The 15,866-nt window shown below is 42.1% G+C and overlaps 1 protein-coding gene and 1 long non-coding RNA gene across 3 annotated transcripts in view; one reads left to right on the plus strand and one right to left on the minus strand.

Annotated features, from left to right (window-relative positions):
* The window catches only part of ACKR2 (atypical chemokine receptor 2), a 39,641-nt gene that overhangs the window by 831 nt on the left and 22,944 nt on the right, over positions 1–15,866 (plus strand). The window contains exon 1 of one of the 2 annotated variants that reach the window (XM_020999307.2): positions 8,827–9,008. The exons of the other annotated variant lie outside the window; for it this stretch is intronic. The gene's annotated coding sequence lies outside the window, so the exon portion shown is untranslated. Of the gene's footprint in view, positions 1–8,826; positions 9,009–15,866 lie in introns of those variants that run through there. 2 annotated transcript variants of the gene reach the window in all.
* On the minus strand, positions 201–10,087 carry LOC110217131 (uncharacterized). Its single transcript, XR_002326968.1, has 2 exons — positions 9,988–10,087; positions 201–718 (listed from the first exon to the last, which is right to left on the minus strand). It is a non-coding gene; the product is annotated as an uncharacterized LOC110217131 (long non-coding RNA).

Below are 15,866 nucleotides of genomic sequence, written 5' to 3' on the forward strand. Positions count from 1 at the left end.
TAAATCTCAAACAGAAAGCAATAACTACAGCTAGCATTTCAAGAGCAGTCCAGCCTTGGTCTGGCACATGGCCTTCTGAATAACAGGCTTACCTGGGGAATTTGCCAAGCAAAGAGAAAATAGATCCCCTGTACCCGGTCTTCCTCTGTTCCCATCTTGCCAAACAGGACTACAAAAACCAAATGAAGCAACTAACTCAGTAATCTCAAAGGTTTTTCTTTACCAGCTCTACCTACACTTCATGGTGATAACAGAGTCAGGATTCAAACCCAGGGCTTCTGATTCCAAATCTGCCTGTAGCTTCTCCCCTCTAACCTAAGCTCTTCATGGTACAGTCCAGGCCTGTGTTTTCTTGGAATGTGTTCAGCAGGGATAGGTTAGTTCCCCTCCCCTGAACTAAGCACAAACATCTGGCATACCCTCTAACTCATTGGGCCTCTGTGTAACTACAGGAAACTTGATGCTGACCCATGTCACATAGCCAGCCATATGCCTGTTGGGATCAGAGAAAAACATGTGGAAGATTGGATCTGAGGTGCGGTTTGTAGCTGGAGCTAGAACTGGCATTGAGGCTGAAGCGAAACTTCTTGTAGGAGCTGAAGTGCCTCCCTCCCCCGCTCGGTAGTTACCACAGTTCAAAGCTGGCTAAGACCAGAAGAAGGCAGGAACACTGTCTCTGGGTCTTGGGCTTGTCTCCTGTCTCAGGGAACTCCTTATTCTGGAAACAAAGAACAAGAAACAGCTGAGCAAATTTCTGTTTTGTTGGTTGTTACTGGGTGACTTTCTCCATGCCAGGGAAAGAAAAAAGTGACAAAAGATCCAGGATCTACAGGTTCACAGAAGAGGGACCTGGATCTGAAGGTGCCTACAGTTCCTGTTCTTTTGGAGAGATGATAGAAAGGCAGATGATCTGGGGAGAAATGTGAAGGGGAGGGTTTCTGTATATTGTGCAGAAGGAGAAATGAGTAAGATGGTAGCTTCTCCTAGAGCTAGTTCTATTAGACAAGTCTGCTAAAAGCAAATGTAATGGTCTCAGCCCCTCTTAATGCAAATGAGATATGGAAAAAGCACTGGACGAGGAGGTAGGAGACCTGGACTCAAGATCCACCTCTGTCACTTACCTTAGTGACCTTAGGCAACTTATTTATTTTTCTGGGATTTTCTCTTTCCAAAATGAGGGGCTAATAAATAGCTCGCACTGCCATAATGCTTTAGGTTTAGCAAAACACTTTGCATATCTTACATTCCTTGTTTGTTCCTCACAACAGTTGTTGGTGAGGTAAGTTCAACAGTCGTTATTTCCATTTTATAGTTGAGGAAACAGAGGCTCAGAGAAGTTAGCAAGTGTCAGAGGTAGGACTCAAACCCTAGGTCTTTTCTAATACCTCCCCAGTCCAGTTCAGAAGTCCACCAAAATAAAATCCCAGAAGGAGGGGCAGGGGACCAAGCTTTTGGACCCAGAGTTTGGACACATCATTCTGCCATATCTGCCCATGTGGTTCCAAAATGGAGAATGAACACCCTATTCCAGCTTCTCTCTCATGGAATTCTCCAAAAACACAGAACCAGAGATCCGACTTCAAACAGTGGTCACCTCAAGGATAGGTCTTTATGAGTCTCATCTCCATAGCAGTGCTCTCAGGGCAGGGAGCCTGCAAAACTAGTTTTTGTATGATGTATGATTTTTCTTCTCATAGAATTGACAAGGACACCCCTAATCAATTGACTTTCTACCAGCTGATATAATTGTAGATGTTAAGGGGTCAGGTTAAGAGAGACAGAGAGGTACGAAGGTCTTAAACAAAGTGTAAAGGGTACCTAGGTAGTGCGGTGGATAGAATACCAGGCCTAGAGTCAGGAAAACCCAAGTTCAAATCCGACTTCAGACACTTACTAGCTGTATGACCCTGGGCAAGTCCCTTAACTCTGTTTGCCTCAATTTTCTTATTTGTAAAATGAGCTGGTGAAGGAAATAGTCAACCGTTCCAGTATCTCTGCAAAGAAAGCTTCAGAAAGGGGTCATGAAGAGTCAGATGTGGCCGAAATGACTAAACAACAACAAAGGCTTGGTCGCCCCTTTATGTGTCCAGACAAAACTGGCAGAACTTGAGGGCAGCTGGCAATAACCAGCTAGACAAGCTAGGGCTCAATCATCCCCTTAGTGGCCCTTTAAAAAAATGGAATACACTTTCCAGGGAGCCAGTGGAGAGGTGAGGCCAGAGCTAACTCTGAAGACTGTAACCTCTGAGTCCCTTCTGGTTACTGGGACAGGGACTTCCCAGGAAGTAATCCACCAGGTAGAGACCCTGCACCCAAGGGAAGCAGCATGAGGACATCATGAGAAATAAAAGAGTACCAGGGCCCTGGATTATTGAAGGTGTTAGTTGCCTAAGCCACATATATTCCTTAAGTGTGTGCCTGCCTTTCTACCAGCATATTTTATATAAGTGCCCTTTCTTTCTACTGATGGTATACACAGCTATGGGAGAACACACCCTAGGTTTATGGGGGAAACTTTTTTATCAATTAATTTATTTATTTATTTTTAGTTTTCACAAGATTTTGAGTTCCAAATTTTCTCTCCATCTTCTCCCACCCCAAGACATCATGCATTCTGACTACCCCTTCTCCCAATCTACCTTCCCTTCTCATATCCCTTTCCCCTTCTATTTTCCTGTAGGGCAGGATAGATTTCTATACCCCATTGTCTATATATCTTATTTCCTAGTTGCATGTAGAAACAATTTTGAACATTCATTTTTAAAACTTTGAGTTCCAAATTCTCTCCCTTCCTTCCTCCCCACCCACCCTCATTGAGAAGGCAAGTAATTCAATATAGGTTATACATGTGTAGTCATGCAAAACACTTCCATAATAGTCATGTTGTGAAAGACTAACCGTATTTCTCTCCCTCTTATCCTAGCCCCCATTTATTATATTCTCTCCTTTGACCCTGTCCCTCCTCAAAGGTATTTGCTTCTGATTACCCCCTCCCCCAGTCTGCCCTCCTTTCTATCATCCCCGCCTCTTTTATCTCTTTCCCCCTTATTTTTCTGTTGGGTAAGATAGATTTCCAAACCCAATTGAATGTGCATATTATTCCATCCATAAACCTAATCCAATGAGAGTAAGATTCACTCATTCCCTCTCACCTCCTCCCTTTTCCCCTCCATTATAAAAGCTTTTTCTTGCCTCTTTTATGTGAGATAATTTACCCCATTCTACCTCTGTTTCCCTCCCAGTACAAGCCTCTCTCACCCCTTAATTTTGTTTTTTAGATGTTATCCTTTCATATTCAATTCACCTTGTGCCCTTTGTCTATATATATTTTCCCTCCCTCCAACTACCCTAATACTGACGAAGATCTCATGAGTTACAGATATCTTTCCATGTAGGAATGTAAACAGTTCAACTTTAAATGATTTCTCTTTCCTGTTTACCTTTTCATGCTTCCCTTGAGTCTTGTATTTGAAAAGTCAGGTTTTCTATTCAGCTCTGGTCTTTTCATCAAGAATGCTTGAAAATCCTCTATTTCATTGAATATCAATTTCTCCCCCTCATTGATTACACTGTTTTGCTGGGTAGTTGATTCTTGGTTTTAATCCTAGCTCCTTTGACCTCCAGAATATCATATTCCAGGCCCTGAAACCTTTTTTTGCTAATGTTCTTAAGATTTCATTTCAGTAAATACATTTGCCTTGAGCTAATTGTGTTTATTAGCTGACATTTCTTTCTCCTGTTTGTGCAAATACATTTTAAATACAAATAATTACAGGCAGATAGTATAATTTTACTTTGAAATAAAAATTTCATCCTAATATCATTTGACACAGCTTAGTCCTTCAAGGTATTCTTAAATTCTTTAAATTCCATTCCTTATAGTGTTAAAGGTAAACATACAAGTAGAAGCTAGTGAGCTATATTTTTTTAGGAGTGTAGATGCACAGAGTACCTTAAATCTGAGACTAGTCACCCCCCCCCCAAGCAACACAACCCTTGAATTTGAGTTGGGGTACAGCCCAGAATTCTACATAATCAACATAGGAAGCCCCCTAAAGAGTGTGATGTAAGAAGCATTTTCTGCTTTAAACATCCTCTCTTTTCTCTTCTACTGGCATCTGATGATCTGTGACTATGGATTCCTTTCCTCTCCCACCTGAAATTCCCATCATTAGAGTCATTTGCCTGGGTCAGATTGAAAAAAGCAGGAGGTTTCTATTTGGCAATACAAAAGCAAACAGGAGTTTGGGAACCAGGATGTTAGTCTTGGCTCCTCAACTAAACAACTATGTGACCTTAGACAAGTCATTTCCTCTTTTGCCTTTCAGCTTCCTTCTCTGTAAAATTAAAAGGTAGGGGGAGAATTGGACAATTTCTGAGAATGCTTCTAACTGTAACATTTTAGGACCCTTTTGTGATCCATTGGGGGGATGGGAGGCAAGAGGTGGCCTTCCTTCAGCCCCTTCCCATTCATTAGTAGAGGTCAGTTTGTCTAATAGCTAGTTGTCACTTTGGGAGCTGCAGGCATTCCCAAGGGGGTTAAGATGCAGGATAAAGGAGTTTCGGTTGAGAGTCAGGAATGGGGAGGAGGACAAAGGTTTAGAGAAGGAAGTAGGAAAGAGAGCTCCAGCCTGCCAGAGCTAGAAGGAATTTTAAAATTCAGTCAGTCCAGCCTCCTTACTTTCAGACTGAGGAAATTGAGACCCGGAGAGATGAAGAGACCACAACAATATGCCTTATTGAGTGGGCAGTCGTCATGGGACACCCAGAGCAGGCATCAAAGCATCACGAACTCAAGGTCTCCTTCACAGCATGATTTGAGCTGGAGATTTCCAGTCATTTGGAAACTCTTCAATTGGTGAAAGTCTTGTCTTTGGGCCACTCACGCAACTAGAGAAAAGGCTTTGGAATGCAGGCAATGTGAGAGGCAATGTACAGATGTCGGAAGGCATGCAAGACTGAAAGTCCTTTTAAGAAAAGGCAGACATGCCAGACTGGCACAGTGCAAAGAGCATTGAGCTCAGAGTTAGAAGAAATGGGTTCCAATCTTAGCTCTGCTACTTTTTATTTATTTATTTTTTAAATATAAATTTATTTATTTTTAGATTTCAACATTCACTTCCACAAGTTTTTGAGTTCCAAATTTTCACCCGATCTCCCCCTCCCCCCACCCCAAGATGTCATGCATTCTAAATATCCCTTCCCCTAGTCTGTCCTCTCTTCTATCTCTCTCCCCTTCTCTTATCCCCTTCCCCTTCTATTTTCCTGTAGGGCAGGATAGACTTCTATACCCCATTTCCTATATTTCTTATTTCCCAGTAGGATGTGAAAACATTTTTTTTAAACATATGTTTTTAAAACTTTAGGTTTCAAATTTTCTCTCTTCCTCCCTCCCCACCCACCCTCATTGGAAAGGCGAGCAACTCAATATAGGTTGTAAATATGCAGTTATGCAAAACACGTCCATAGTAGACATGTTGTGAAAAACTAACTCTATTTCCCTTAATCCTATCCTGCCCTCCCATTTATTCTATTCTTTCTTTTGACCCTGTCCCTCCTCAGAAGTATTTACTTCTGATTACCCCCTTTCCCAATCTGCCCTCCTCTCTCATCCCCCTGCTCTCTTGTCCCCTTCTCCCCCTATTTTCCTGTAGGGTAAGACAGATTTCCATACCCAATTGAATGTGTATGTTATTCCCTCCTTAAGCCAAATCCTATGAGAATAAGATTCACTCATTCCCTCTCACCTTCCCCTGTTTCCCCTCCACTGTAAGAGACTTTTCTGGTTTTTTTTGTGAGATAATTTACCCCATTCTACCTCTCCCTTTCTTCTTCTCGAGTATAATCCTCTCTCATCCCTTAATTTTATTCTCCAGATATGACCCCTTAATCTTCAGCTCACCCTGTGCCCTCTATCTATCTATCTACATATACATACATATAATTTTTTCCTCCAACTACCCTGATACTGACAAAGGTCTCATGAGTTATAAATATCATCTTTCCATGCAGGAATGTAAACAGTTCAATCTTAATAAGTCTTTTATGATTTCTCTTTCCTGTTTACCTCTTCATGTTCCACTAGAGTCCTGTATTTGAAAGTCAAATTTTCTATTCAGCTCTGGTCTTTTCATCAAGAATGCTTGAAAGTCCCTATTTCACTGAATGACCATTTTTTCCCCTGAAGGATTATACTCAGTTTTGCTGGGTAGGTGATTCTTGGTTGTAATCCTGTCTCCTTTGCCCTCCAGAATATTATATTCCATGCCCTGCGGTCCTTTAATGTAGAAGCTGCTAAATCTTGTGTTATCCTGATTGTGTTTCCACAGTACTTGAACTGTGTCCTTCTGGCAGCTTGTAATATTTTTTCCTTGACCTGGGAACTTGGGAATTTGGCTACAATATTCCTAGGAGTTTTCCTTTGAGGATCTCTTTCAGGAGGAGATCTGTGGATTCTTTCCATTTCTATTTTGCCCTCTGGTTCTAATATATCAGGGCAGTTTTCCTTGATAATTTCTTGAAAGATGATGTCTAGGCTCTTTTTTTGATCATGGCTTTCAGATAGTCCATAATTTTTAAATTCTCTCTCCTGGATCTATTTTCCAGGTCAGTTTTTTCCAATGAGATATTTCACATTGTTTTCTAATTTTTCGTTCTTTTGGATTTGTTCTACTGTTTTGTGATTTCTCATAAAGTCACTATCTTCCAATTGCTCTATTCTAATTTTTAAGGAAGTATTTTTTTTTCTGCTTTTAGGCAGTTGGGGTTAAGTGACTTTCCCAGGGTCACACAGCTATTAAGTGTCAAGTGTTTGGTCTGAGGCCGGATTTGAACTCAGCCTCCTGACTTCAGGGCCGGTGCTCTATCCACTGTGCCACCTAGCTGCCCCATGGAAGTATTTTCTTCAGTAAGCTTTTGGACTTCCTTTTCCATTTGGCCAGTTTTGCTTTTTAGGGCATTTTTCTCCTCATTGGCTTTTTGGACCTCTTTTGCCATTTGGGCTAGGCTTTTTTTTAAGATGTTATTTTCTTCAGTATTATTTTGGGTCTCCTTTAGCAAGCTGTTGACTTGTTTTTCATGACTTTCTTGCATCACTCTCAGTTTTTCCTCTACTTCCCTTACTTGCTTCTCAGGATCCCTTTTGAGCTCTTCCAAGGCCTGGGACTGATTCATATTTTTCTTGGAGGCTTTGGATGTAGGAGCTTTGACTTTGTTGTCTTCTTCTGGTTGTATATTTTGATCTTCTTTGTCACCAAAGTAAGATAATATAGTCTGACTCTTTTTGCACTGCTTGCTCATGATCCCAGCCAATTACTTGAGTTTTAAACTCTTTGTTAAGGTACAAATCTGCTTCCAATGTGGAGAGTGTACTGTCCTAAGCTTTTGGGGGTTTGTGTAGCTGTTTTCAGAGATACTTGTAGGGCCCTGTAAATTTTCAGTTCTTCCAAGGTGATATGATAAGGGGCGAGGTGTTTACTCCTTTCCTGGCCTGCGACTACAAGTACTCCTTTCTGTCCTGTAACTGTGAGGAGGGGTTTCTCTCCACAACCACTACAAGCTCCACCAAGCCAGTGTTCCTTCTCACCCCAGCACCACCATCCAGAACTGTGACCCAGATCCACACACGGGCAAAGCAAGAGATTCCTGCCTTAGCATTGGCAAAGAGATCCCTGCAATCCCTCTCTGATCAGCCACTGGATTCCCCCTCAATCTGTGGGCCGGAAGCTCGGGGAGCAGCTGCTCCCCCCAGGGCCATGCTCTTGGGGAATGGAGCTGAAACCCCGCCTTCCTTTCTCAGCACCGACAGAAACAGACTTTTTCCACTGACCTTCTAAGTTGTCTTTGGCATTGGTGGATTGAGGAGTCTGGAAACCTCCACAGTTGCCCGAGATTCAGTCTTCTGAGGCCTGCTCCAGGTTCGCTGCCGCCTGCGCACACACGCTGCGCTGTGCTGCGCTCCCAGCCTGGCACGATACACCTTTCTGATCAATCATCCAGGTTGTCCTGGGCTGGAAATTTGTTTCACTCTGTCTTTTTGTGAGTTCTGCTGCTTCAGAATTTGTTTAGAGCCAGTTTTTGAGTATTTAGAGGGGTTTGGAGGAGAGCTCAAGCAAGTCACTGCTTTCACTCTGCCATCTTGGCTCTACCCCCCTCTGCTACTTTTTACAGGTTGGAATTTGGACAAGTCACTTCCCTCTGAGACTCAGTTTCCTCATTTGTATATTGAGAGAATTAGAATAGATGATCTCTAACACTCCTTTAAATTCTAAAAACCCTGCCATCCTAGGATGAATGGCCAGGACCTAGAGATAGACAGGGATGGAACAAGGATATGAGGATGTCCCATTTGGGACCTAGGAGGAAGTAGGGACCAGCATGTGGTATGTGTAAGAAGTCTGGAAGAACTTAGCATGTCAGAACTGAGAAGGACATTGGATAGAGAATTTCAGAGCTGGGAGGATCATGTAGCCCACCTTTTATGGAGGAGGAAAAAGCATCCAGAGAAGAAAAAGAACTGCTTGACCCTAGAGTCTTGGGTAAGGCCTATGATAGGGCCTAAGTGGCTTCAGCTGAAAGGATGGGGAGTAGGCCGTCTAGGCTGTGATTTCCACCGGGAGCATACATTTTCCAGCCAGATTTGCTTTAAGGAAAATTTGAGGTCATTTGATTTTGCCTTTAAGGTCATTTGAGTTTGACTCAGCCCTTAAATTAAGCCAGTATCCCAGTTGTTTTGAAACACAGTCAAGCAGGAGGGAAAAATATGTTTTACTATTCTGAAACAGGATGTAGGCAGGCTGACCTTTCCTGGGCCATTCTGCACTGGGACAGAGAACGCTGAAGTGGTATCTCACTACCCACGTCGCCTCCCTCCAGACATTTTTCCTTAGGAAGAGGAGCTCCTGAGCAAGGCACAGAAGGTCTGACCCTAGCCAGAGGAGGACTGGCCCAAGAGCTGGCAGGCAGTTCAGGGCCAAGGAAGGTGGTTTTCTCTACGGACCAGAGAACCGGTAGGTGTGGGAAGAACTTGTCATCTCCAGGGTGCTTGCCTCCAAGGCTCAGGCACCAACAACTGTGGAGGAGTGGACAGAGCTCTAGATTTTGAGGTAGAGGGCCTGAATCTGATTCTTACGATCTCTGACTTTAAGCAAGTCATATTACATTTCTAAGCCTCAGTTTCCTACTCTGGAAAATGATCGAGGTGGATTAGGTGGTCTCTTGCATCCCTTTCAATTCAAAATATTATAATCTTATGTAGTTGGCCTCATAGGCTTGGTGTGTACTGATTAATAATAGCTAACATTTATATAACACTTTAAGGTTTGCAGTGTGTTTTTCAGATCTTACCTCATTTGATTCTCACAACAGTGAGAGACAGGTGCTAGTCGTTATTTAATAGTTGAGGAACCTGATGCAGACAGTTAAGTCACTTGCCCAAGGTCACGCAGTGAGTGTCTAGCTAATCAGATGCAATGATGTTGGATATGAACTCAGATCTTCTTGATTCCAGAGCTGCCTCTAAATTAGTACTTGAGGGCTTGCAGGGATGTGCTGGTAAATGCTTAACAACTAGCTCTCTGAAAAAATGGCTAGACAACTGAAAAAAAACCTAATAAATCAAACCCTGGTTCATAGCCTTTGCCAATTTGAGATATAAATGCTCATGCTGCAAATTTGTCAGTTGACTTTTGGAAGTCAGTTTAAGCTGGCTCCCTGCCTGGTACCCTTACCCCAGGGTGTCCTAGAGCCCTCTGGAACTAGTTCGCAAACACATTTTTCAATGTGAAGACATTTATACCTCAGAAATTGGCAAAGACTACAAATTGGAGCTCAATTTATCGTTTTGTTGATTGTCTAGACTCAAGAAAGTGATGGAGAAAATGTTAATGATTAAACTTAAAAATTTTCAGACCCTCACCCTTAACTAGGGCCTCCCCATTATCCCCACTGTGACATCCTCCCCCATCCCCTCAATCAATAAGCACCTACTGTGAGCCAGGTACTGTGCCGATTCCAGGTTTCTCTCTCCTGTGTCCCATTCCACAGAAAGGATCTGAGAAGCCAGCTACAATAATACATGAATATTCGGTTCAGTTCCACAGAGACATGCTTCCCAAAAGAGGTACAAAGTCCTTTCTCTTAGGGAGCTCACATAGGGGGGCACACGATAAGGACATTATTACAACATACATTAGCCATTAAGTGCCCTAGGAAGGATTAGTGCTGAGAGATCTTTATTCCCTGGGTGGTTAGAGATCCCAAAAGGAGTGACATTTGAGTTGGGATTTTTAAAAATAGACAAGAATTTGAGGGAAGGAGGTAGGAGCACATTCCAGCAATAGGAAACAGCAAAAGCGAATGTATAGAAGCAGGAATACTTGGAGTGTGTTCTAGTTGTCCATTTTGCCTGGGGTATGGTATGGACAGGGTAAAAAAGTATGAGATAAGGTTGGAAAGGAAGGGTGGGACCACACTGTTAATGGTTATGGAGCCAGGCTAAGGGTTTTGAGCTAGAATGACACGACAAAATCTGTGTATAAAGAACATTAATCTGGCAGTCATGGGGGGTAGATTGGAACAGAGAGAAGGAAAGTACTAATAACAATATTAACATGTATCCCAGGTATATCTGAGTTGTAATAGCACACAGTTAGGTGGGGCTTCATGGTTTACAAAGTTCCCTGTGAGATAGATGGTACTTCTTTTGTTATCCTCATTTTGAGATAAGAAAACTGAGGCTGAGAGATGGTTAATTTACTTGCCTAATTCACACACCTTGCTAGGGCAGATTCTTGAATTCAAAAGCAGATCTGGCTCATTCTAGGGCCCTTTCCATTAGTGTGTCCTAATGGACAGTGTCAGACTTGGAGGCAGGAAGCTCCTAGTTCAAATACTGCCTCTGATACTTATTAGCTCTGCGACCATTGTTGGCAGGTCACTTAACCACCTTGAGCCTCAGTCTCCTCAACTGTAAAATGGAGGCAATAATACCTATAGTATGGCAGTTCTCAAAGCAGGGTCTGAGGACCTCTTAGTGGTCACTAGGAGCCTCTGGGGAGGTTTGTGAGGTTAAAACTATTTTCATAATAATACTAAAACATCTAAATCTCTAATATGGTAAATATAAAGAGATATAAACACTGGCATGCTAGAATCAGCTTAGACTGGCTCTTGAGCTGATAATAAAATTTCAATGTAAGCATCTACACCTCAGAAATGCTACAAATCAGGACTTGATTCACTGTTTTGTTGATTGTCTATTTTTAAGAAAGTGATAGAGAAAATCTTAAAAATGCAGACTATACTTTCAAGTGTGTTGTGAATGCATTTTTTTTTGGAGAGTGGGTTGTTAAATATCTAACAGCACACTCTCCAGTAGAAACCCATTTAAACAAAAACTCTTTGGGGGATCTGCAATCATTTTTAAGAGTATAAAGGGATCCTGAGGTCAAAAAGTTTGAGAACTGTTGCTCTTATATTTACCTTACAGACTTATTGTGAGATTCAGATGAGATCATTACAGGCAAAGCATTCTGCACATTTTAGAGTGCTGTAACTGTCAGTTAGGATTATATTATAGTAACTCAGTAAGCAGTGGGGGAGGGCTTTTAGAGGTGAAGGAAGAAGGATGGAGAGAGCTCCCCAGCTCCCTGGAATTCCCACCAAGTGGGCCTATTCTGATCAAAGGCCAATCCTGATCAAAAATAAACAAATGCATAAATGGGAGTACTTTAGTGACCAAAGCAGTGTAGCATGACTGGTGGCTCATCTCTAGAATGAGATGGTGAGGGAAACTTTTTTTAAAAATAAATAACTAATTTACAAAATGATAATAAAATGAGGCAGTGGGACTAGTCTTGTCCTTCTCTACACCTGTGACCCTGGGATGCTGTGATTGAGTGCTGAGTTGAAGACCTGAGTTGACATCTCTATTCTGACACATAACTAGCATGGGGACCCCAACCACGTTACTTCTCTCTGTGCCGTAGGGGAAATTCCTAGGACTGAGCCGTTCAGTTCAGTTCATTCATTTTCGGTCATGTCCAACTATTCATGTCCTCATTTGGGGGTTTCTTGGCAAAGATACTGGAATGGTTTGCCATTTCCTTCTCCACTTCATTTTCTCTCATAAACACTGGACTTAGGGTCTAGTCTGGCCCTGCTACATGTTAGTTACATAAGTTTGCTCAAGTCCCTTCCCCTCTCATGGCCTCAGTTTCCATCTCTGCAAAATGAATCTATATCAACAGATGATCTCTGAGGTTCTCTCCACCCATAATAGTCTCTGTTCTAAGGGTCGTCCCAGCATGGATGTTCTCTATTTTGTGTTCTAAAGGAATTTTCTGTTGCTGATAATTGGTGATTCTGTGACTAGTACTTGACAGGGAGGCTCTCAAGGGTATTTCTGCGTGGTAGGGGACGAGGAGAAGGGGTAGATGACCTTTAGGTCAGTGTGGTGTGGTGTAATAGAAAATCACATGGCTTGAACTTTAGACCGAGGTCTAACCCTGATTTACTTTGTGATGTGGAACTTATTATTTAAACTTTCTGAGGTGGAGTAAAGTTGGAGGAGTTGAAGTCTAAAAAAACAATAATTCTTTGCAGGGTAAACTTTTGTAAGAAATTACTTTCATCATTATTGTGCTCTAACGTAAACTGAAAAGGAAAAAATTAGAAACCAAGTATAAGGTTGATGTGAATGCCCACTCCCAATATGATAGGCCTTATTTTTAAAAGTGCTTTAATGTTTGCAAAGCCTTTTCCCCATAACAGTCCAAGGACACAAATGGCATAAATGTTGTAACCCTATTTGTTTTTGCCAAACCCTGTGATTTCATTGGTATACACGACTCTCAGTAAAGAAACAGTCCCTGGGAATACTAGCCCATCATGGGCTAGCCAACTTGGAGTTTCTGTCAAAGGTAGGTCCAGAGCCCATGTCTTCTTGAATCCCATATTGGCTTCTTATTCACTATGCTGAAGTGTAAATGCTCACACTGAAAATTTAACACTCGGCTCTCTGGTCTCCAGCATACCGCTGGGAAAGACCCTGCCTCCTTTGTCCCCCTCAGTATGGCAAAGCACAACCCAGTACATTATAGATTAGAATCACAGACTCTCAGAGCTGAAAGGGACCTCGGGGGTCATCTAGTCCTCTCTCCCCCATATTTTTTTCAGAAATGCCTTTTACACATCCATGGTGAGGGGTCATCCACCCCCCCCCTTAAAAACCTGTAGTGAAAGGGAACTCACTACCTATTAAAAGAAGTCCATTCCTCTTTTGGACTGCTCTCACTCTTAGGAAGTTTTCTTTACATCAGGCTGACATCCGTTCCTCTTCAACTCCCCCAAGCTCCATGCTTTTAGTTCTACCCACTAAGGCCACACAAAAAAGATCAAATTATCTTTTTCATGACTGTCCTTTGAAGGTTTGGTGAATGAATGCATGATGTCTAATTGGCTTTTCTATGATAGCCCTTTACATTTGTAACTGAGTGAATACAGGATCGAATGCTAAAATACCCCTAATTGTCACAATGGACTTGACCTTAACAGAACAAATTTTAGAAATAGTTGTTTGTGGGGGCAAAAAAGGAGGGGGGGGGACCAACTGAAAACACTACAGACATGAGGCAGGAGCCAAGACCAGATCTATAAGTGGATCAAACAGACCAACTTTCAAATAGCTATCAAATATCACCAAAGAATCATAGGATTTAGAGCTAGAGGGGACCAAAGAACTTTGACAGCCTTAAATAAGTGCCCTAAAAATCTTGTTATTATTGTAGTGTGTGGTTTATACAGGGTGTCCCAAAAGTCTTAGTGCACTAAGATTGTGGAGGACATCCTATTTACACAGATGAACTCATTTGATCCTTACAACAACTCTATGAGGTGGTGACTACAGGAATTACTATCCCCATTTTTCAAATTAGAGGAATAGGTTCACAGGGGAGAAGTGACCTGCCCATGGTCTCATAGCAGATAAGAGTTTCCTGACTCCAGGAGTCCTCTTTCCTCTACCTCTGTCATGCTTCCTCTGCTAGAAGGAGGGGACCTTAGGGGATTGTCTAATAGGAGCCCTTCATTTGTCAAATGAGAAAACTGAGTCTTAGAGAGGTGAAGGGATTTGACCAAAAACACAGGGCTATTAAGTACCAAAACTGCAATTTGAACCGATGTCTTCTTCTTCTGAACCTTTCTACTACACTGGTCGGTCCCTGCCTGAAATTTCTTGGCTTCAAAACGCATTGAGGGCAGTGAAAGTCTTCCCTTTGAGCTCCATGACAGAACAACATCTTGTCCATAGGAAGCATGTAATAAATCAGAGAACCACAGACACTTTCTGAGTTAGCAGGGCCCTGAAAAAGTGTCAGGTCCAACACCTTCCTGAATTGGGATCACCACTAGAATCTCTCTAATATGTTATTATCTAGCCAGAAACCCAGGCACTAACTCTAGGGGCCTGTTCATGGGAAACCCATAGAGAGATAAGGTAGGAATACCCTTGGCGAAGATTCCTTAAAATGAGAACTCTAGGACAGAAGTGGCTATGTCAAGAGTCTTCAGTGGCTCCCTGTTATTTCTAGGATAAGTTCCTTAGCTTAGAATTTTTTTGGGGGTGAGTAGGAATTAAGTAACTTGCTCAGAGTCACACAGCTAGTAAGAGTCTGAGGTCAGATTTGAACTCAGGTCCTCCTGACTCCAGGGCCAGTGTTCTATCCATTGTGCCACCTAGCTGCCCCCAAGATATTTAAAGACCTTCACAAACTGACTTCAGCCTGACTTTCCAGGCTTGTTTCATATCAGTCCTCTCCTAGGATTCTACATTCCAACCAAATTTACCTAGGTGCTGGTCCCTGAGCTCGGTTTTCTATCTCCAGCCTCTGCCTCTTGGGACAATCTGTCCTCCACCTCTGGGATGCAGATCCCTAGTTTTAATTTTCTCTCCTTGTTCAAATTATCTTGTATAGATATATCTGTTAACATGTATCTCTCAATAAAATGTAAGCTCCAGGGACTTTTTCATTTCTTTGTCTTTCTATCACCAGCACTGAGCAAGATGCAGTATGCTTATGGGTACATACTGTGTGTGTGTGTGTGTGTGTGTGTGCGTGCGCGTGCGCACTCTATATATCAGTATATACCATACGGGTCTTTAATAAGTGTTTCTTCAATTGAATTGAATTAACTTAGAGTCAAGAGACCTACATTCAAATTACAGCCTGGATATATTAACAGTGTGACCATGGACAAAACACTTCCCCTCTCTGAGACTCAGTTTCTTCCTCCATAAGACAAAGACAGACAAGATATATTTCCTGCCTCACAGGGCTATTTGGAAGAAAGAGCTTTGCAAACCTCAAAGAACTATAGAAATGGGAATTATATTTGTACTGCAGACCCCATTGGGGGTAGGACTGGCAAAAGGAGAAGAACTCATTCTATCTTGAGAGTTTGAGCCTTTCCAAACATTAACACTTTAATGAATAGTCTACTCTTTGATAGGTTCTGTAATATCTGGGTAAATATTTGCCAAGTTCACAGATACATTCAAAGTCCTGATTCTGTTTACCAGTTCTTACTAAATTAGAAAGGTTAAGAGAGGCAAAGGGTAACATTCACATTTAGTTTATGAGATATAAGTATTTTTATTACTCTCTTATAGAGGAGAAAAATTGAGAGGAAAAAGGGTATAAGGACAAAAGTCTCTGTGACTCAGAGAGGAGGATTATTGTGGGTGTGGATTAGGGAATTGAGAGGTCTGGAGGAGGCAGATAAAAACAAGAGTCTTGGTCCAGTCAATTCAACTCAGCCAAAATGTAGGTGTTGGAGGGATATAGGAGTAACATCTGTGTGGTGTGTCC

The sequence above is a fragment of the Phascolarctos cinereus genome, unplaced genomic scaffold (assembly GCF_003287225.1).
Source record: "Phascolarctos cinereus isolate Bilbo 61053 unplaced genomic scaffold, phaCin_HiC Scaffold_4;HRSCAF=312, whole genome shotgun sequence".
NCBI classification, from domain to species: domain Eukaryota; kingdom Metazoa; phylum Chordata; class Mammalia; order Diprotodontia; family Phascolarctidae; genus Phascolarctos; species Phascolarctos cinereus.